Source organism: Myodes glareolus, chromosome 3 (genome assembly GCF_982192425.1).
Source record: "Myodes glareolus chromosome 3, mMyoGla1.1, whole genome shotgun sequence".
Classification (NCBI taxonomy): Eukaryota; Metazoa; Chordata; class Mammalia; order Rodentia; family Cricetidae; genus Myodes; species Myodes glareolus.
Window position 1 is genome coordinate 26303035 of NC_142028.1, and position 22333 is coordinate 26325367.

Sequence of the window (22333 nt, forward strand, 5' to 3'; positions counted from 1 at the left end):
TCCCTTTTTCGAGGCTTAAATTCCTCCAACTCAGCCTCTGTGGGCAGCGCCGGTACAGGGCAGTGAGTGCAAACAGGAGGGAGTTCCTTTGTTTTAATAGCCTGCCTGCAGGAAGGTAGGACTGCAGGCAAAGTGACTCCTGGCTAGCAAGGGTAACAGATCCTGTAGCAGAAGACCCAGCGGAGGGAAGAGCTATTGGAGAGTATCTGAAGGAAGAGATGGGCAGGCGCCAAGGCAAGAATTCCTCCAACAATCTGAAAAACAACATGAAAGCACCAGATCCCAGCGATCTTACGACAGAAGGACTTGAACACCCTATTCCGGAAGAAGTGGAAAACAGTGTCATTATGAAAGCAATAGAGTCTCTTAAACAGGGTATGAATAACTCACTTAAAGAAATAGAAGAGAAATATAACAAAAAGATTGAAGAAATGAGTAAAGAAATGGAAGAGAAATATAACAAAAAGTTTGAAGAAATGAGTAAATTCATAAACGATACCCTGGGAAACCAAGAAAAAACAATCAAACAGGTAAAGGAATCAGTTCAAGAATTGAAAACTGAAATGGAGGCAATGAAGAAAACACAAACTGAGGGCCAGCTGGATATGAAAAATCTAGGTAAACAAACAGAGACTTCAGGAACAAGCATAACCAATAGAATACAAGAGATAGAAGAACGAATCTCAGATTGTGAAGACACCATAGAGAAAATAAACACTCTGACCAAACAAAACAGCAAATCCAACAAATTCTCATCACAAAACATTCAGGAAATCTGGGACATAATAAAAAAACCAAATCTAAGAATAATAGGGGTAGAAGAAGGAGAAGAAGTGCAGATCAAAGGTCCAGAAAATATATTCTGGACAAAATTATAGAAGAAAACTATAACAAAATTATAGAAGAAAACTTTCCCAACCTAAAGAACGATATTCCTATGAAGGTTCAAGAAGTATACAGAACACCGGATAGACTGGATCAGAAAAAAAACATCCCCTCGCCATATAATAATCAAAACACAAAGCATTCAGATTAAAGAAAGGGTATTAAGAGCTGCAAAGGAAAAAGGTCAAGTAACTTATAAAGGTAAACCTATCAGACTTACTCCAGACTTCTCTATGGAAACCATGAAAGCCAGAAGGTCCTGGATAGAGGTACTGCAGAAACTAAGAGACCATGGATGCAAGCCCAGACTACTATATCCAGCCAAGCTATTGTTCACTATCAACAGAGAAAACAAAATATTCCAGGATAAAAATAAATTTAAACAATACGTACCTACAAATCTAGCCCCACAGAGAATATTAGAAGGCAAATCACAACCCAAGGAATCCAACATTCCTAACACCGCCTACAATAACTCAGACATCTAGCGACCCTTCACAAGCACAACTCAAAGAAGGAAAACACATACACTCTACTACTCAAAAAAAAGAAAGAAAGAAAATGACCAGAGTCAACAACCACTAGTCATTAATATCACTTAATATCAATGGACTCAATTCACCTATAAAAAGGCACAGACTTAGAGATTGGAAACAAAAACAGGATCCAACATTCTGCTATTTACAAGTAACACACCTCAACCACAAAGACAGACACCTACTCAGAGTAGAGGGTTGGGAAAAGGTTTTCCAAGCAAATGGACCTAAGAAACAAGCGGGTGTGGCCATTCTAATATCTAACAAAATCGACTTCAAACTAAAATCAATCAGAAGAGATGGAGATGGACATTTCATACTCATAACAAGAACAATTCATCAGGAGGAAGTCTCAATCCTGAATATCTATGCCCCTAATATAAAGGCACCCACATATGTAAAAGAAACTCTTCTAGAACTCAAGGCAGTCATCAAACCACACACACTAATAGTAGGAGACTTCAACACACCTCTCTCACCAATGGACAGGTCAATCAGACAGAAACCTAACAGAGAAATAAGAGAATTATTGGAGGTATTGAATCAAATGGACTTAACAGACATCTATAGAACACTCCACCCAAATAGGAAAGAATATACCTTCTTCTCTGCAGCTCATGGAACCTTCTCGAAAACTGACCACATACTCGGTAACAAAGCAAACTTCCACAGATACAAAAAAAATATTAGTAACCACCTGTGTCTTGTCAGACCACCATGGATTAAAGTTAGAATTCAACAACAATGCTACCCCCAGGAAGCCAACAAACTCATGGAAGTTGAACAGTCAACTACTAAATCACCCCTGGGTCAAGGAAGAAATAAAGAAAGAAATTAAAGTCTTCCTTGAATTTAATGAAAATAAAGACACAACATACTCAAACCTATGGGACACTATGAAAGCACTGCTAAGAGGAAAGTTCATAGCACTAAGTGCCCAATTAAAGAAAACGGAGAAAGCACACATTGGAGACTTAACAGCACACTTGAAAGCTCTAGAAAAAAAAGAAGCTGATTCACCCAGGAGGAGTAGAAGACTGGAAATATTCAAACTGAGGGCTGAAATCAACAAAATAGAAACGCAGAAAACAATCCAAAGAATCAATGAAACAAAAAGCTGGTTCTTGGAGAAAATCAACAAGATCGACAAACCCCTATCCAAACTAATCAAACAGCAGAGAGAGAACAAGCAAATTAATAAGATCAGAAATGAAAAGGGGGACATAACCACAGACACAGAGGAAATTCAGAGAATCATTAGATCTTACTACGAAAGTTTATATGCCACAAAGTTGGAAAATGTAAAAGAAACGGACTTTTTTAAAGATAAGTACCATATACCAAAGTAGAACCAAGAACAGGTGAACAATCTAAATAGACCTGTTAGTCACGAAGAATTAGAAGCTGTTATCAAAAATCTCCCTACCAAAAAAAGCCCAGGACCAGATGGTTTCAATGCAGAATTCTACCAGAACTTCCAGGAAGAGCTAATACCTATACTCCTTAATGTATTCCACAATATAAAAACAGAAGAGTCATTGCCAAACTCATTTTATGAAGCTACAGTTACTCTGATACCAAAACCACACAAAGACACAACCAAGAAAGAGAATTACAGGCCAATCTCACTCATGAATATCTACATGAAAATTCTCAATAAAATACTGGCAAACTGAATCCAAGAACACATTAGAAAAATTATCCATTATGATCAAGTAAGCTTCATCCCAGAAATGCAGGGAGGGTAGAAGTAAGGGGAGATGGTTAGGGAAAGGGGAGAGGGGGGGGATTGGGGATGGCTTGGGGGAATGGGATGGGGGGGAGGGAGGAAGGGTGGCTATGGGAGCAGGGAAGTTTATATCTCAACTAAGGGAGCCATTTTAGGGTTTGCAAGAGACTTGATTCTGGAGGGGTTCCCAGGCCCAAGGAGAGGTCCCCAGATTATTCCCTGGGCAGCAGAGGAGAGGGTGCCTGAACTAGCCTTGGCCCATAACCATACTAATGAGTATTTTGCATGTCACCACAGAACCTTCATATGGCGAAGGATGAAGATAGAGACAGAGACAGAGACACATATTGGAACACTGGACTTAACTCCCTAGGTCCAGATGAGAAGCAGAGGGAGGGAGAACATGAGCAAGGAAGGCAGAACCAGAGGGAAATTTCATCCGACGATGGATGGAGATAGAGACGGAGACCCACATTGGATCACTGGACTGAGCCCCCAAGGTCTAAATGAAGAGCAGAAGGAAGGAGAACATGAAGAAGGAAGTCAGGACCGCGAAGGGTGCATTCACCCACTGATACAAGGGGACTGATCGAATGAGAGCTCACCAAGGCCAGCTGGACTGGTACTGAAAGAGCATGTGATCAAACTGAGTTCTTTGAATGTGGCTGACATGGGAGCTGACTGAGAAGCCATTGACAATGGCACTGGGTCTTGTTTCGTCTGCATGAACTGGCTTTTTGGGATCCTGGTCTGTTTGGATGCTCACCTTCCTGGACCTGGAGGAAGGGGGGAGGAACTTGGATTTCCCACAGGGCAGGAAACCCTGACTGCTCTTGGGAATGGTGAGGGAGGAAGAGAGGGAGTTGGGGGAGCTCAAGGGTATTGGGAGGAGGGGAGGAAGTGGAAATTCTTTAAATGAATAAGTAAGGAAAAAATAAAACACAAAAAAGAAATGAATAAAAAATTATCAAAATATGAAAAAAATAACAAATACATGGAGTTCTGGCTCGCTTTTCTTTTTCTTTTCTCTTGTACAATACATCCTGACCATAGACTCTCCTCCCTTCATTCCTCCCAGCCACTCTCCCTTACCTTCCCTCTTCCCTAGAACCACTGCTCCTCCATTTCCCTTCAGAAAAAAAGCAGACCTCACAGTGTTACGACCTAATTCACCAGCACTCCTGGGGATAACAGAAGCATAATAAGTTACAAGAAGATTAGGCATAAATCCTCATATTAAGGCTGGATGAGGCAACCTAGTAGGAGGAAAAGGGTCCCAAGAGCAGGTAAAAGAGTCAGAAAGCCCCACTCCTGCAGTTAGGAGTCCCACAAAAGCTCCAAGTTAAATAACACAGCATACATGCAGAGGACCTACTACAGACCCAGGCAGGCTTGGTGGTTGTCTCTTCAGTCTCTGAGTCCCTATGAGCCCTGTGAAGTTTTGTGGGCTGTGTTCTCCTGATGTACTTGATCCCTCTGGCTCCTACAATCCTTCCTCCCTTCTTCTGAGGGGTTCTCTGAGCTCTGCCTAATGTTTGGGTCTGGGTCTCTGCATCTGCTCCCTTCAGATGCCAGAGGAAAGCTCTCTGATGACAGAGCCCTGTCTGACTCTTGAACCGGGAACTTCTCCATTTGACCCATTAGAGTCCAAATCTCAGAGGAAACTATGGCTTCCCCATAGCCACAGATAGTATGGTCGAGGAAACAGCTAACCTCTTCAGAGCTCAAGCCTCAGGGATCACCAGGAGGTTTTCCCCAGTAGGCTGCTGAGGGGAAATTCTAGTTCCCACCAAGTCAGGGCTCCCTGGCTCCTGTCAAAGGTCTTCACACACGATACTCTGTTTTCTGGAGCGCTGGTCCTCTCTTCTTGTTCTTTTACTTCTTGTGGATGTTTATGGTACACATGTGTGCTTATGTGCTTATAAATTCATCACAAGTGTATGTACGACATGACTGTGGAAGTCAGTCATTGATGTCAGGTGTCTTCCCTGATCACTAGCTTTTATCTATGGAGCAGGGTTTCTCACATGAACCCAAAGTTCAACAAGGATCCATCTAGTCTAGCTCGCTAGCTTATTCCAGGAAACCCCTGTTTCAGCCTCCCAGATGATGTAATGATGGGTGACCACTGTCTGCTCGGCATTTAAGTGGGTTCTGTAGGTTCAACCAACAATGTGCAGCGAGCTCTTTACCTGCTGAGCCTTCCTCCCACGCCCTCTGCTTTTTTTTCTTCAAGGGACATGTACAGCTTACTAGCCGCTGTATAATTCTCCTGAAGATCCTCTACAGAACTGCAGAACTTAAGGCAATTTGCAAACATGATGGCCATTGTTCACCAAGAATTAAAAGTTTCAAAATGATGAGAACAAAACCCATGTCCAGGGTCTGTCTACACACAGTGCTTGCGCGATTGCCCAGGCCCCTGCCTATGACATCACCCACACCCATGCCTGCTCTGGCATTCCGCACACCTGACCCAAAGGCCAGTGTCAGCAGTACCTAGCACACAGGAGACCCTCACACAGGAGCAGCCTAAGGAAGGGTGGAAAGTAGAGACAGGAGAACCTCCAGAAATTTGCAGGGTGTCTGCCTGGTGAGCTCAATGGTAAACAACAACAAACCCTGCTTGGAGAAGATGGGAAGTGACTGTTGCTACCCGAGAGTGTCTTCTGACTGTCCCCGGCTCTGGAACGGTGTCTTCTATGTCCATTGGCTCTACCTGGTCAAACTTTCTCTGATTTTGGATGTCAGGTTTGCTCATTTGTCTTTCAGCAGCTTCACCTTCAACCATTTGTTTCGGTTTCTATCCCACATAAAACCTCAGTGCACAGTGTTCACTTCAGACCCTGAATGTCCCACACAATGAGAGCTGTATGGGGCAGGCAGCCCCGACATGATCTGTGTCCATGTGACTCTCTGACCAAGATAAGAGTCGGTCAACAAAATGCCAATGTGGGTGTGAATGTGGGCCCTGGAGCCCGATAGGAACCAGGGCACTGATTTCATCTGGCAGGATCCATGTAAACTGGCCTACATTAGTTCCTCTGTTACTTCCTTTCCTCCTTTGTTCTAGTAGAGAGAAAACACCCCATGACATAGCACTGATGCACTAAGTGGGGGGTTACAGGTAATGTGCTGAGCAGAACCAAGCCCTGCACAGTGACACACTACAGGATCCTTAAGTCATTTGTTCAGGGTTTCATCCAGGGAGTCAGAGAGAATTAGTGGTGGGTGGGAAGGGCCCTGTCCCTGTGTCTGAGTCCCCTGCCATCCCCTTCCTTTGGGACCTGGTTGGGAGCTTCCCCTCTGCAGTGTGTGTCTTGTCACCAATGTACTGTCACAGGGGCCTTCCTTCCAGGGAGACTTGGGCTGCGGCTCTTTCCTGACTGGGCACAAAAATCAGCTCAGAAGCCAGATGGTGAGGATTTGCTTGTGGCCTCAACTACAGGGAGCTCAGGCCATCCCTGGCCCACAAAGACCCTGAGCAAAACTAGACCCACAGTTGCCAAAGTTCAACAATCAGTAGACCATGTCACACGGCCACATCAAAGAAACCTCTCCTGATTTTAGTCTCCTGCCTTGGATCTTATCATTCCCAGTATCTCTCCTAACTCAAGGCTCAATTAGTTTAAAGCTGTCTCCCACATTTCCAGTTTATTTTTGGAATTGTGTGCCAAAGTCAGCTTTTCAAACCTACATGGCACAGAGATGAATTTTCCAAGGAATCTAAAAGAAATGGTAAAATCATAATTACCCCTACATTTGTGTGCAGTGTTTACGGTGCCTCCCCCACATTTTGAACCCATTTATTTACTCATTTTTGCTACAGTTGGACATTCATTCATTCACTCGACAGATTTCATCAAGTACCTCCTAGACACAAGCCTCATCCTGGTGTTCAGTACCACCTCTTACACACAGCATCCAGTCTAGCAATGTCTCCTTTGCTAGATGGGCAATGAGATGTTCAGGCAGAGTGCTATATCAGATAAGTGCTAAGGAGAGAGAGAGAGAGAGAAAGAGAGAGAGAGAGAGAGAGCAAAACCAGAGACAGCACAGAAGACCCAGCATGTGGCTGCGGTGAAGCACAGGCTCTCCTTTCAAAGGAGAGAAGGGTCAGGACGAGTCTTGCTGGTAGGCTGAGATGTGAGCCGTGGCTTGGGAAGAAGTTGAGAAGTGAGTTGTGTGGAAATCCCAGCGAAGAACATTCTGAGTTGATTGCTCCAAGGCAAGGACATGTCTGGCATGCGTTGGAAAGTCAATCCGATTAATTCTAATGAGCCTCTGCCTGTGACTTTGGTCTTCTGTGGGCATACCTAGTAAAGCCGCTCTTGTTCCCGTTTGTATTATGTTTCTGAGATCTGGGCTTCCTGGCCTCAGCTTTCCATTTGTTTATGCGAGGCAATAAAGACAAATTAAAATGAAACGAACAAAATAATTACCTAGATTGTTGTAGGCCGAGGGTGACTACTGAGGTTCCAAGCATGGGCTGTGGAGGCTTTGTAAAGTCTGCATCCTGAGGCATAGAACTCTAGACCTCGGCTCTTAGAAAGAAGTCCCTCTGGGAATTCGCACTCAGAGCCCAAACACAAGGGCTGTGCACCTGAAATGCTTATAAAGTTAGGGACAAGGGGGTAGGGTAGGTACAGTGCTGGTGAGAATGAGAGGTGCTTGCTCCCACGCCCCCCCCCCCCAACTAGGAAGGGATTCCCTCCCTGTCTTTGAACTACACAACTGAAAGCTTGCCCTAGGCAGCTGTATGCACAGGGCAGGGCCATAGGGATTACTGGAGGGCAGGCTGTTCTGGGAGGTGTTGGCTGCATGGCCTGTGATACCAATAAACAATGACAGCTCATTGACCAAAGTCCTCCAGGGCCCTGTGTGTGCCTACTCCACCTCCCCTAAACCCCCCCCCCCCTCTCCCCATCATTGCCACTTTCTGAGGCATCCCGGCTGCAGTTTCTAGAGGCCTAAGGACTGGCTGTGGACATGTGGGTGTCGGGGCTGGCAAGCCTGGGAATTGGGGAGGGGGTGTCAGGCAAGCAAGCCAGCCCACCCTAGTCATAAATGCCGCACTCTTAAGGACATGCAGGAGTATTTTATTGTTTCATTGAAAGCTGAGCCCCATTGCAGCTGTTCTGCCCATGAGTTCCAGGGGTAGGGCCAGGGCCAGTGGGAAGGAGGAAAAGTCTCAGCGAAGTGGGGAGAGGGTCTGCTTGCCAAGTCCATGAGATCTTGTTACTGGGGCTTGGGGGAAATTGGATGCGGTTCCAGGGTTCAAATCTCTCTTGCCCCACACACCAGGGCGCCGGCTCCACTCAGGGCCATGGAGACTCAGGGGTCTTCGTGTTTATTCCCACAACAGCCAGGCAACCAATTTCTCAGCTAACACTGACAAAGTCTGTCTCCCACGGGAGAAAAGAGACTGTTTGAGAAGCTGTTTGTGCTGGGGACAGGTGGCAGGTTGCAGCCTTCTGCAGCCAGACCCGTCCACTCCTGGCTTCTGTGGGAGACTTAGCCACTAGAAGTTCTGAAATGAGCTGCCTCAACTCTTCAAGGGTCATCTTGGGGCTAGAGAGATGGCTCCGTGGCTGAGAGCATTTGCTGTGCTTGCAGAGGACCCGGGCTTAATTCCCAGCTCCATGTGGTTTCTCACAACCAGGTCCAGGGCTTGGGAACTCCTCTTCTGGCCTCTGCAGGCCAACAGGCATGTAAACACATAAAACAAAATAAAATTGATAAACACATAAAGGGATCCCTTTCCTAGCCACTTGTGTAGCGTCGCTGCCCCAGTGCTCCATCACCTGTGCTCCCTGCCTCCCTCCTGCGGGACATATTTTGGGCTCATTCATTGACAGCCTCTGATCCTGAGATCTGAATGCCCCGAAAGGAGGGCTGGTAGCTCTGAGCACCTAAGAAAGTACCAAGCATTTAGCAAGTCTGTCTTATCTTGTGTGAAGGCATAGATGGTGTTGATTGGTTGACCTGGACTTTGCAATTTGTCTCTGAAGAGATGGGGAAAACATAACCTGGTGAAGCAACTGAGATTGGGGCGGGGGGCTAAGAAGAGACAGCCTCCTCAGTGAAGACAAATAGTGCCGATAGCTTCCTCTAAGGCTGGCTAGTTAAGTAAGAATCCTTGACGCCAAATCCTAATAGGGTGCCCATCTGGCAGCTTGGAGACACTGGGGGGTCTCCCAACAGCTGGGTTTTGGGTTCCTTTGTGAACTGTATCTCTATTCTATCCAGTCCTGGAGTCCTCTTTGCTGTCCTAGACTGTTGTCCCTTAACCGAGTACATTAATTTTTCTCCTTGTTGTCTTTGGAAAGGTGTTTTCATTTTGCATGATGAAAGTCAGAAGACAATTTTCTTATCTCTCAGACATCTCTGGATTCCCCTAGAGCCATCTGGGACTGTGTTCCTTTTCCTCTCTGGGTTTCAGCTCTCTGTAAAGGACAGAGGTAGTCTTCCATGCCGGCACTAGAGAGCCGCAAGCTGCCTGGAGAAGACGGACTGTAAATATGGCCTTGGTTTCTACCCCTCCAAATTCAAGTCCTGTGCATTTGTGTGTCCCTAGCACTCTCATCACAGGGTGGAGCTCCAACTCCACGCCTTCCATTAGTCTGCCTTCCTATCTGTTTTGGCCCAAAGAAAATGCTACAAGTACCAATCTGTAAGCTTTCAGCCCAGTATAAGGCCTTGCACATCCCTTCTCTTCTTCTGAACCTCTCTACCAGAAAGGTTTTTTGGAAGGGTAAGAGATATGGAACCTTGCTGGCTGGGCTGTGGTCCAGCCAAGGTCATCCTAGATCACCCAAGCCAAATGAGCATCAGGCATGTGAGCAAGCCCCATCCTAGGACAGAAGAGCCACCCAGACAAGGTCAGGCTAGAACCAATCAAAATCAGGCTAGATCAAGAGTGCTTGGTTCTAATCAGTAGACCATACAGCTTCTCTACAGACTTATATACTTATCTGTGATGGTTACGTGGCTATTTTAGGGTAGTTTGATACACAGCAATAATGGTTAAGTGATACACCCTGGGTTCTGACACCAATATCTTCCAACTGTCCCTATTGTTTTTCCCTCTTCAGTATCCTTGCTCTTACAGTTCATGAAGATCTACCCTTCCTGCCCCTGAACTGCCTAAGTTAATTTTTAAACATTGCCTAACTTTCTTCCTTTGGAATGGAGAGGTAGTATACTTGATGTATGCTTACACTAGATTCTCTCCCTGTATATAAAGGCATACAAGTAACTTTCTACATGACATAATTTTGCTCTTTCAGGATATCATAAAAACTGGGTGGCACAAAATATCAGCTACTGGGACCAGGCTTGTGTCTTAATTTGTGGCTCAAATTACAATATACATTCTGCACGTCATATAGATGAACTCACATCCCACCACTTGGCCCTGTGGCATGAGCCACCAGTGACAACACTTGTGCTTGGAAGGTTTTACTGGATTTGTATGGAGAGCAGAAGTAGGAACCCTAAGGTGCAGCCAACATTCCTCTTTGTCCTCCTGGGGATTGATCCTGCTTTTCTGGGCGAGCATTCCATTTCCTTCCAATAAGTTAATATTTTTAAAAGCCTGTTACAAGTTAGGGAGATAATACTACACACAATAATGACAAAAGATAAAAAAGCACCCTCCCCCATTCGCAGGACTTTCTAGCTCATAATCCCAAAAAGGCAGAAAACAACTAGAAAAATAAGCCAATAAACCCTTGGATTTAGATGGAGTTATTGGCTAAAAGTCTGAAACTAAAGATTACTTAAGAGTTTATCATTTTTTAAGGTTTTCTTTTAGATTTATTCTTTATGTATCTGAGTGTTTCCCTGTATCTATGCGTGTGCACCATGTGTGTCTATGACATGGAGGTCAGGTCCCCTGGAACTGGAATTACAGATGGTGTGACCCAACATGAGAAAGCTGGAGACCAAACTTGGGTCCCCTGCAAGAGCAGCAAGTCCTCTTAGCTACGGATACCTGTCTCCAGCCCCAAAGTTATTCTTCAACTTATTCTCAAATTGCTTTTCACGTGCCATTCTTACTCAACGCCGAGTTCTTGGGTTCCAGGCCTCTTAGCCACCTCATGCCCAACTGTTTTACCAACCTCGAGAAATGCTGCACCCTCTCTCTACGCCTTGGATCTGACATGTCTCCCAGAGAATCGTGTGCTCAGGGCTTGATTATCAGCTTGTGGCACAATTAAGAGGTGTGAGAACTCTAGGGAGCTGGCCGGAGTGTGAGGAACTGACCTCACTGGGCCATGCCCTTCAATGGGCTATTGGAACCCCAGCAATTTTCTGTTCCTTTCTGTCCTTCCTGGCTGGCATAAGACGGTTAGGCCCTCTGCCCATGGTGCCACAACTGTGTTGCCACAGTCACAAAGCAATAGGGTCAAATGGTCTGGAATTTCTGAATCAGAGACCCAGAAGCCAAAGTTTTCCTCTTTCCACATCATTATCTCGGGCATTTTGTTGTGTAGTAACAGAAAACCGACCGGCACACGTCCGCTCACCTAGACACTGTAATTTACACTACACATTGAAGTCCTGTAGCTCTGCTCTTAGCGCACACAGAACCTGACTAATTTGCCTTCGTTTACAATCCCGTCCCAGGGTAAGACCGGCATACTTCTAACCTGCCAGTTTGAAAAGCAAAATCTCAACTAGCTTTTCTTCTTTTATTGGTTAAAGCTTGTTGCTGTGACCAGAATGCCCAAGCAACCAGCCTAAAGGTAGAAGATTTCTCTTTCGTTAGATAGCTAGTCAGACGGCAGCGGGCTTGGAGGTGCCTGGGGATGGAGCCCTCTCTCCCACTCAGCAGCCTAGGAATCCAGGGCCTGAAACTGCAGAACTTTGATCACTGGTCCAAAGGATGGAACGCCCATCAGATCTCTGGCCCGGGAAGGAAGCGGTGCATTTGAAATTGCTCAAAAGATTGCAACCGTCTAGCCTGTGGTTTTCTGGTAAAGATAAAGACACAGCACTGCCTCCTCCCTAAGAGTTAGCTCAGGTGAGCCTGTCGTGAAAAGGCCGCACGGAAACGAGGAAACCCTGTGACTGCTGCTGAGAAATGAAGGTGGCCGCCGTGGTCTCTCTGGCTGTCATCCTCTTCCGCTCCAGGAGAGGATTTTCCTTTGCAATGTCTTTCACTTTTAACCACGGATGGTGTCCAACCTTATTTACAATACAATCTGAATCTTTCATGACTTCCGAGACCCAGAGGTCCCGACTCTGACTACATCTCTTAGCCTGCTTCAGTGCACTCATAATATGATTTTGCCTTAAATACATCAGCTATGTCTACCATGGGGATGTCTGGGATTGCTCTGCACTGAGTAATTTATTTCTTAAAATGCAACTTTTTTCCTTCAAAGTCAGTCCTGTATGAAAAGATGTAACCTTCACAGACATAAGGCTAGTTTCTGCATCTGCCTCCACATCCAGGTCTCCTAGCTGATCACTGTTGAGGCCTTTACCATCTCCGCTCAGGTTCTACCTTTTCATGAAGAACTTTCTTGCCCTCTGGAGTCAAAACAGTCACCATCACCAATATGCCTACTCCCTATCCCAGAAATAACTTGGTTCTCTCTCTCTTGCCTCTGTCCATTCCTTCATACTGCTTACCGCTGCCTTAGATGATGGTACTGGTGCATGTCTTTCCCAGAGAGATGTGAACAAATGTCTATTCACCCCAGATTGCACACTGACAAACCAAAGAAGCAATTCTACCAGTGTTCAATTTGGTCGATGAACCAGTAAGCTTACTTACTTCATGGGAAGTAACCATTCATGGGAGCCTGAATGGTTCAAAAGTTGTATTATAGTAAAGTCCCTCTTCTGCGCTGGTAGAAACTTCATGAAAGCTTCATTGATGACACTCAATCAGGCTGATCTTCCTCCCTTAAAATGGCCTAGCACTCCTCAAGACTTTGCAGAGCTAAGGGGTTGGCTGTGGCTAGCATTCCAGGTGAGGGCCTGATGACTCTTACCCCTCCTTCTTCCAGGAAATGCTAACAGCTACTATAGACACAGCTATCACTGGATTGGCTGTTTAACTCTTTCCCAAGGATACAGGTCAAGGGTAATTTGTGGGTTATCAAGGCAATCTTTGCTCCTGAATGGCAATGGTTATGTTATGCTTAGAGAAAATCTCATACAAGTCTATGTTTATTAACTTACTTATTTCTGCTGATGTGCTGAGAGCGGAGGTCTGGGATATCTTATATGTTACTATAGCTCAGATATAGCAATGCCTTGCTGGGAGCATCTGCATAATCAATGTTTGTGGGACGTCTCAGTGTTCACATTAATCCTCTTATTTTTAATTGTCTTGTTTTGTAAAATAACTATGAAGTCGAATCTATAACAGCACTTTAGGATTCAAAATACACCAATTAAGTTCCTCTGCATCATTATTGGCAACAAGAAAATTTGGCATTGGGCAATTCCTTCTGAATAGATGCCACTTTCTGTGAGGATTAATATTGATTGTCCAACTAGACAAAAAAAATGAAATCATGTTGAAAACAAATCTCTGATTCCATCTGTGAAGGAATGTCAACACTGGTTTTTTTAAAATGTGTCTGTATGAGGAAAGGGTGTTGGGTCTCCTGGAATTAGAATTACAGACAATTGTGAACTGCCCTGTGGGTGCTGGGCAATTGAGCCCAGAACCTCTGGAAGAGCAGCAAGTGCTCTTAACTGCTGATCCACCTCTCCAACTCCAGACTGGGTTGATGTTGGATGATCCACACTAAAGGTAGGCAGTATCATGCCTTAGGCTCGGGTACCAGACTGAATAAAGAGGAGGAAGTGAGCAGAGCAGAGCTATCCACAAGGCTCTGCTTCCTGACTTCAGGTGCAGTCCGGCCACCCGCTCAAGCTTCATACCTCCCATACTGTGAAGGGCTGTGCCCTCAGATGGTAAATCAAAATAAATCCTTAAATGCTTTATTAGGATGTTTTTATCACAGCCCTTGAGACTGGATCTTATAGTTCCTTCCACTTTGGCTAGTGAAGAAACTGAGGCCCAGGTAACATGTTGAATTTTTCACAAAGAGAATTGCCTTCTCATTGGTAAATTCCTCCTAGGAATTGTGACTAAAAAAGATATTCTACTGCTGGTCGTGTGGTACCCTCGCTTAACCCCAGTGCTCATGAGGCTTAGGCAGGAGGATCACAGTTTGAGGTCAACCTAGGCTCCATAGTAAGATTCTGTCTCAAAACAACAACAAGCAAAACCGCTTTGCTGACAGCTCTTCTATTATTTTCCCATGTTTGTGGCATTCATGTGTGTATGCGTGTTTTACACGTATGTGTGGTGGGGGGAGAACATGCCCTTTGTTACTAGTCCATGTGTAGTGTGTAAGCCTGAGATTGATGTCTAGTATCATGCTTCGTTACTGTTCTACATTATTCTTTGAGACAGGGTAGACACTCAGTCACATGTAGAGCTTCCAGACAGGGCTGCTTTGGCTAGCCAACTCTCTTGGTGATCCTGTCTCTGTGCCCTGTGACTGCAATTCCAGCTGGAACTCACACCCACCCAGCACTGGTGCCAGTTCCGTGGATCCCAACTCCAGTCCTCATGCTTGCAAGAAAAGCACTTTAATTAGCCACTGAGCCCCCTCTCCAGCCTTACTTAATGTCTCAGCTGCTGGAACATGGGAGAAAAGAGTCTTGGTCTTGCCTTCTCCAGGCTCGCAGCAGGGCATGGTAGAACTTGTCTCTGCCTCCGAACTCAGGCTGTGTGTTTGAGTCTCTGATTTCCTAGGAGCATTTCCAGCCTGCGGGAGCCCCAAGGCTGCATCTCCAGCACATTATTGTCAAGTGCAGATAAGCAGTTGTTAATGCCTTTTTGGGCTTGTGTGCTTGAGGGCATCCAAGGGAGATTCTGTGTAGACACAGGATGACAGCTGCTTGGGAAGGAAGAGAAAGGAAGGAAAAGAAAAGGAAAGAAAGAAAGAGGGAGAGAGAAAGAAAAATGAAAGGAAGGAAGGAAAGAAGGAAGGAAGAAAAGAAAGAGAGAGAGAGAGAGAAAGAAAGGAAGGAAGGAAGGAAGGAAGGAAGGAAGGAAGGAAGGAAGGAAGGAAGAAAGAACAAGATTAAAGATTGACTCAGCATCAAAGCTGTGCTACAGCCCACCTGCCCAGGGTCTGGAGACTCCCAAAGGCCTGCCATTCTGTTTGCAGGGAGAGAACCAATATCAACCTCCATCGAGGGTCAGCTGGTAGGATCCTGCAGGGGGCTCAGCTCCACTTCTGTACAAAATAGAAAGCCCAGGTGTCTGGGGCTGGCAGACCACTACACAGACTCCTTTCCTGCAGGATAGGATTCTCACCAGGAAGGCCACACAGAAGCTAGGCCTTGACATGCCACGGAAGAGAGCGTGAGCAAGGACATCCTTGTCTGCTACCTGCGTGTCCTTGGGCAGGCTCCTTCACCTTTCTGTATTAGGACACAGCAGGAAGCAGGGGCGCAATTGAGCCAGGTTTTTGGTACTAGGTATCACTTGACTCCTGCTGAGTGGACCTTAAATCCGATTAGACAACAGTTGATTATCAGTGACATGTAAGTGGCATTTAAGCATGTCTTGCCTTGCTGGTCACTGGCATACTTCACGTGTGCTGGAGCTGGGTAGGGCTGTGTTGCTGCTTCCTTCCCTCGGCAGCTTGCAGAGCATTTCCTAAGGCCACAGGAAGAGGTTTTCAGGTCAGATCCAGCTTGACTCAGCCAAGGCCTATGTCCTAAGTGTGTGTTATCTTCAGCAGTAGACACCCATCTTCAAGCCCCAAGAGACACCCAAGGGCTGCCACAATAGTTAAATCAACCTGTGGGTCATGACCCCTTTGGGGGTTGCCTAAAACCATCAGAAAAGAGAGACAACTACATTAGGGTTGATAGCAGTCGCAAAATGACAGTTATGTAAAGTAGGAATGAAAATAATTTTATGCTTGGGAATCACAACAGCATGGAATTGTCTTAAAGGTCACAGCAAAAGGAAGTTTGAGAACCACTGGTTTATATTGTTTTAGGGGTCATTTACAACCATTCAAAATGAAACTTCTTAAACCTGGTACTGGTTTTTTCATTGTTGCTGTTAGTCTATGGTGTGTGTGTGTGTGTGTGTGTGTGTGTGTAGATATAGGTATATACACAAATATGTATGTATATGTTTGTGTTTATACACACACACATTAAAGATTATAGCATATTATAATATATTAGAGTATATTATATATCATATTACATAATAAATGCTACATTAATTTTTAAATATTAATTAATAAGATTTTAAATATCTCATATAATTATATACCTATATATGTAATTTTAGATAAATATAATATGTTCCTCATCTTTCTTTCTCTGGATCAATGGGAATGTCAATAAATATATTCATGTAGAAGGGGAAATTTTGACAGGGTCCAACCCCTAGACCAAAAACTACAGGCAGCTAATGAATGTTGGGAGAAGGAAAAGTAGCCCCCAACAGGATGAGCCCTCTTATTGGTTGTTCAATGCAGAGTGGATAACTCTGTAACCATATACATACAGGCAACAAACAAACATATATATGTGTATATATATACATATATGTATATATATGTAAAATAATAATAATAAAATAAAAGTGACTATAGAAAAGAGTGGAAAGATATGGGAATGGCTGGAGGGAGGATATCTGGGAGGGGCTGGGGCTGGAGGAAGGAAAAGCAAGAAGGGGTGATGTAATTCTATTTCAATTAAAATATATTTAAAAATAAAATTCATTAAATAAGAGAACATTGATTGCAAAAAAGTATTTTTATATTTTTTACTGAAGTTTAACCTTTATCAAATGTTTTCAAGTTATTTGCTCCCATTTATTATAATTCAAGATATTTACTTGCAAGAAACCAAGAAAAATTAGATTTTGAAAGCACTGTTGACAAATTGTGCGTCCATTGAACTGAGGATAATAAAATCATGACACATTCAGTTTGGGTTAAAATGAAATCCTTCCACTTAAAATAGTTCTGTGAGTTTTGTTGCCCCTCCTTTCCAGACTCATGACACCTTTTCAAGTCACTTTTCTGGAAAGAAAAGCAACCCCACAGAGACACAGAGACATGCTGCCAGGCATGGGCTCTTCTTGTCTTGTTCTCGAGTCTCGTCAGCTGGGGCGCTGTCATTGCCCGCCTTGGCTTGCAGAGGTGGACGGAGGAACTCAGAGGAATGTTCAGACGTAGAGGAGGTGTAGAAAGGCTGACTGACAGAGCTGCCAACAGCGGCCGATGCATGCGGAAACCTCTCTCCATCGCTTCCTTGCATCTACCGCTGCTCTTCGTGCTTCCGAGAGCAGGTGGTGGGCACGGAGGACAGACCTGGGCGACCGTGTGATCTCTAGAGGGCACTGTCACCATCAGTGAGTTTACACAAACACAGACGACAGCAGCCGCCCCACCGTGCAGAGTCATCACACGGGGAAAATGAGTTGATGCCTGGTACAAACATGTGCATTGCGTGAACTGGTTTGACATCTCCCAGAGAGCTGAAGTGGGAAGAACCAACTCCAATAGAGGCAGCAGGAGAGCAAAACACTTCTGATTGGGGCTGGGGGTGAGGCCACATGGCATCACCTGGACAGGGCTGACCCCAAGAAGAAATTCTAGTCTTGGATGGAAATTAAATCCTTGGTCTTCCCTTCTGCAGAGTGCGTGATGGTGACAGAACAGGGCCCATCTTGCTTGCAGGGTTTCGCGGGCTAAGAGCGATAATGCATGTGAAAATATTTCGTAAACTATAAAACATGTTAATTTTGTATTGGGGTGGGAGGGCTGGGGCTTGTTTCATCCTCCAAACAGAAAACCACATGAAAGCTATGGGACATATTGTCTTCTTTACTATGAAATCAGAGGCAGAAAATATTTTCCTTACGTTAGGGTGCCATGTGGACTGCGCTTGTTTGACAGAATATTAAGCACACAGAAGCAGAGAATCAAGAGTGTCTAATACTCGCTCCGCTCCTGTTCCACTGAGATGCTTCCTTTTGTCTCCCACTTCTCTGGGCTCAGAATGCGGCCTACGGTACTCAATGGGATACTTTCAGCCTTGGGGAGGACGTAAAGAGCCAGTGCAGGCAATTTAAAAATTTTTTGTCAGTGCAGGCAATTCAAATTTTTTTTTGTCAGTCTGAGCAACCTCTGCCCCAAGAGAAACACATTCAATGGCGGAGTTCAGAAACACAAAAGAATGCAGATGGAATGGCACATGGAATTATTTTTCAGGGCCCGTCCTCCTGGAGGCAAAATGAGCTGGAAAGATCCCATACTTGGAACCTATTGGCAAGAGCCTGGCACCAGACCCCCTGGGCTGACACAGAGGAAACTAGAAATTGCATGGCCACCCACAGCTTGCCATTGAAAGATGGGGCTCCAAGTTGCAATGTGACCTCAGAGCCCTTCCCTGGGGCCTACAAGCACACCTGGACACAGGAATGTGCTGGCACTCTACAGGGAGACAGAGGTGTAATCACAGGCAGCAAGGGAAGAAGGGGTGCTCTCTCTGGGTACCCCCATGCCCACCGAGCATAGATCAGACAGTCCCTTCTCTCCATGGCCTCCGTAAGTCATCTGGACAAGAAAGTCTAACCTGGATGAAGGTTCGAAAGCACGGTCTGAGGGTGTCTGAGAAGCGCGCCTTTCCGGTCCTGTTACCCTGGGCACTCAGAGGACCAGGAACACAATGCAGGCTTCTGCATTTTTCCGATGCTTTTGATGCAGCTGAAGAGCAGCCATGCCTGGAGCCAAAGCCAAGGTGCTCTCTAAGGATACCGTAGAGTAAGGAGCGACTTCACAAACCAACTGCACGCCATTGGGATTTTTCTGTGGTTGGAGTCTTAGGAAAGTTTAACTAAAGAAAACAAAATTACAACATTTGGTTTCCTTAAGAGATGATGGATTATGATTTGGTATCCACAGAGGATGTATTTTCTTTTTCTTTTTTCCTTTTTTATTTATTTGCTTGTTTTTATCAAGACAGGGTTTCTCTGTGTAGCCCTGGCTGTCCTGGAACTAGCTCTGTAGACCAGGCTAACCTCAAACTCAGAGATTCACCTGCCTTCCAAGTGCTGTGATTAAAGGCATGCGCCACAACGCCCAGAGGAAGGTGTATTTTCTAAATGAAGATTCACAGAGTTCACAGAGATATTTTCTTTTAGGGTAAATACTCAGGGTGTGTGCTATGTGGATAGTAACACCTCTCTCTTTCTCTCTCTCTCTCTCTCTCTCTCTCTCTCTCTCTCTCTCTCTCTCTCTCTCTTTGTGTGTGTGTGTGTGTGTGTGTGTGTGTGTGTGTGTGTGTACACACAAAGACTCCAGAGGAGGGTATCAGACGCCCTTGAGCTAGAGTTACAGACATTTGTGAGAGGCCTGACATGGTTGCTGGGAACTGAGCTCAGGTCCTTTGTAAGAGTAGTGCATGCTCTTAACCACAGAGCCATCTCTCCAGCCCTGGAAATTGATTTTTAAGTTTTATCTTTTCAGCCTCTCCTCTGAGTCTTGGATAGTCTTATTGTTCACGTTCTGTGACTGACATCTGTCTCGAAACTTCCCATGTCAAGATCTCATCACCTCTCACTTCACCCGAGGGAGCCTAACCTACCTAGGGGGCAGACCGTCCGGACACTCAAAATATTATGTCTATTTTCTGGGTCACCCAAGTCTTTTAATGTAAGGTGTTTGTGCCCAACTCCAGGTCCGTCATCCAACAGGGTGTTCCTCTGGGGCTCTGTCTTCACATAAGTATGCTGGTCAGAGGGAGACTATATGCCTTGGATGGAAGAAAGAGTGTCAAAAAGATGAGGCCAATGACAGCAGTGTGCAGACCTGGGTGGAGATGTCGGCATCTGGCAAGACCCAGTGGAACATGGCAGGATGGGTTGATTCCACAGAAGCGGGCCCTAAAGAGTCTCTGGATGTCTTACGCGTGAGGCACACATTAGTTGGGCATTATGTTGGTGACAGGTGGGAACAGGGGCCCTAGGAATACGGTACTGCTCCATACCAATGCCTCAGGCAATAGCTAAACTAAACATCAAAATCCAACTGGAGTATGACTAGCTTACCCCGTGTGAAGAACTGGGTAGACTGAGGAGGAAGCCACTCTGAAGAACTAGCTGCTCTGGATAGTCCTATCTTGTGACAACTGCTGGCCCATGTTCATTTTTCTTTATAGAAACACCTTCAAGTGATGTGGAAGGGAAGCAGATGGAGAGGTCCAAGGGCATGGTAGAATGATAAACCTGTTTTTTTTTTTTTCTTAATCAAGTCTATATGACTACAAGGTCTGTACTCTTTGCTAGGAAGCAATCGAAAATCAAGAGAGGGTGGTGGTCAGAAGCCAGTCCCTTCTGTGCACCCCAAGAATAGAGTTGGCGGTGAGAAGAGAGGATCACCCAGATGCCTAGGAACCTCCACCTCTTTTGTGAATCCACAGTGGTACCAGATACATGAGGGACTGATGTATTGGGGTCAAGAGTGGGTGCCGAGGCTCGCTCACTCCTCTCTAGCAGGATGTTCTAAACTTACAAGACTTGGTGGCTCCACCTAGGAGGGGCTTCAGAGGTCAGAAAAGTGGTGGGAAGATCTAAGATCTGTTCAACAAGTGTCTACTGGTAAGAAAACTGAGGCCTTAAATGTTCCTCAGCTCCACTCAGCATCCATCAACATTAGCTGCCTTTCCTGCAAGGAAATTTCACAGTACAGACAAGTGTAGTCTGGCACAGAGCAAGGGCCAGGGGGTTGCTGGAAGACAGTATTAGTGCCACCAGAATAATGATGCCCATGAGAGCAAAAGGGGAGAAGGACGTTCTTGGCAAAGAGAAGGGTGGAAAGACGAAGACAGATACTTCATGTTGAGGCAAGTAAGGTGTGTGAAGTGGATGGAGGCAAGCATGAAACCTGCGCTGGAGTTAGGCCAGCTCCAGTCAGACCCCAGGCCGTCACTTGACAGGCTGGGTAACTGTGACCCCATCCATGATTTATGTATGTCTCTGTAAAAGTGAACGGAATCATGCCAACTCCCTTTGCTGCTGTTTTGAAGAGTAAACTAGACCATATGTATGCGGCTTCTAGTGTTCGCCATGCACTATGACTCCAGAAAAAGCTGCGGTGGGATTGGTGCTGGTGGTGCCAAGTTTCCTGGAAGCCAAGTTGAAGGAAGAGAAGGGGGAATTCTTTTTAAGGAGGTCACCCTCTACTCCAAGGAACCATAAACAATGTCACACAGGAGAGGACTGTCACGCATAAAGTCAGAGGGAAGCGGAGTGCAAGGGTCTGGCAGGCTTGCCAAGGTGAGTCTAAAACCACAGGAGGAAAGGCCTGACCTTGTCTAGGGGCTGCCGTTCCTCCATGCTGAGTGGCCGTGATACACCTGCCTTTGCTCCTTGGACCGGCTCCAGAATGCCAGGCAGCCAGACATGAGGTCATGTATTTACCACAGGAAGCTGTGCGGCTCGGTTGGGAGAGAGGGGATCATGCAGGACCTTGATCCCCACTAAAGTTCTCCACAGGGACTTAATCAGAGTCCCTCAGGGCGAATGTCCAGGGTCCCTGCCTCTTTGCATTTTCCTCTGTGGTCATTCTCTCCTCTTTACTGCCCTGGGTTGGTGGCTTCTCCCAAATAACACTCCTGAACTGGGTAGATGCTGGTACAGATGTGACCAATGGGTCTGACAGGAACCACATGAAAACACAAGGCTGCTCCGGCCAACCTTTCAGTGACGGCCTCCTGACACCTCAGGCAATTGTGGCTGCCCAGGAAACAGCAGGAGGTGGGACGGAGAACCTGTTCGCACTCAGACTTGGTCTCCCAGGATGAAAACAGCAGCAGGGCCAAGGCATCAGGTGACAAAACAAAGCAAACAGAGTCGTAGTGCTGGAAGGGTTTCCCATGCTGTGTCCAATCCACCAGCCTGCCCATGTGCCCCAGGGGGAAGCTGAAGGCCAGAGAGGACAGCAAGAGTAGCCAGTGGGTGCAGAGTGTTTTTTACCATGTCTCTGAGGGGACACTGAAGGCCAGAGAGAGATGGCATGAGTAGCCAGTGGGTGAGGAATGCTCCTCCAAATGACATAAGACTCTGGCAACACGGCCTGCTAATGGGGCACTTCTTCACAGGTGTGAA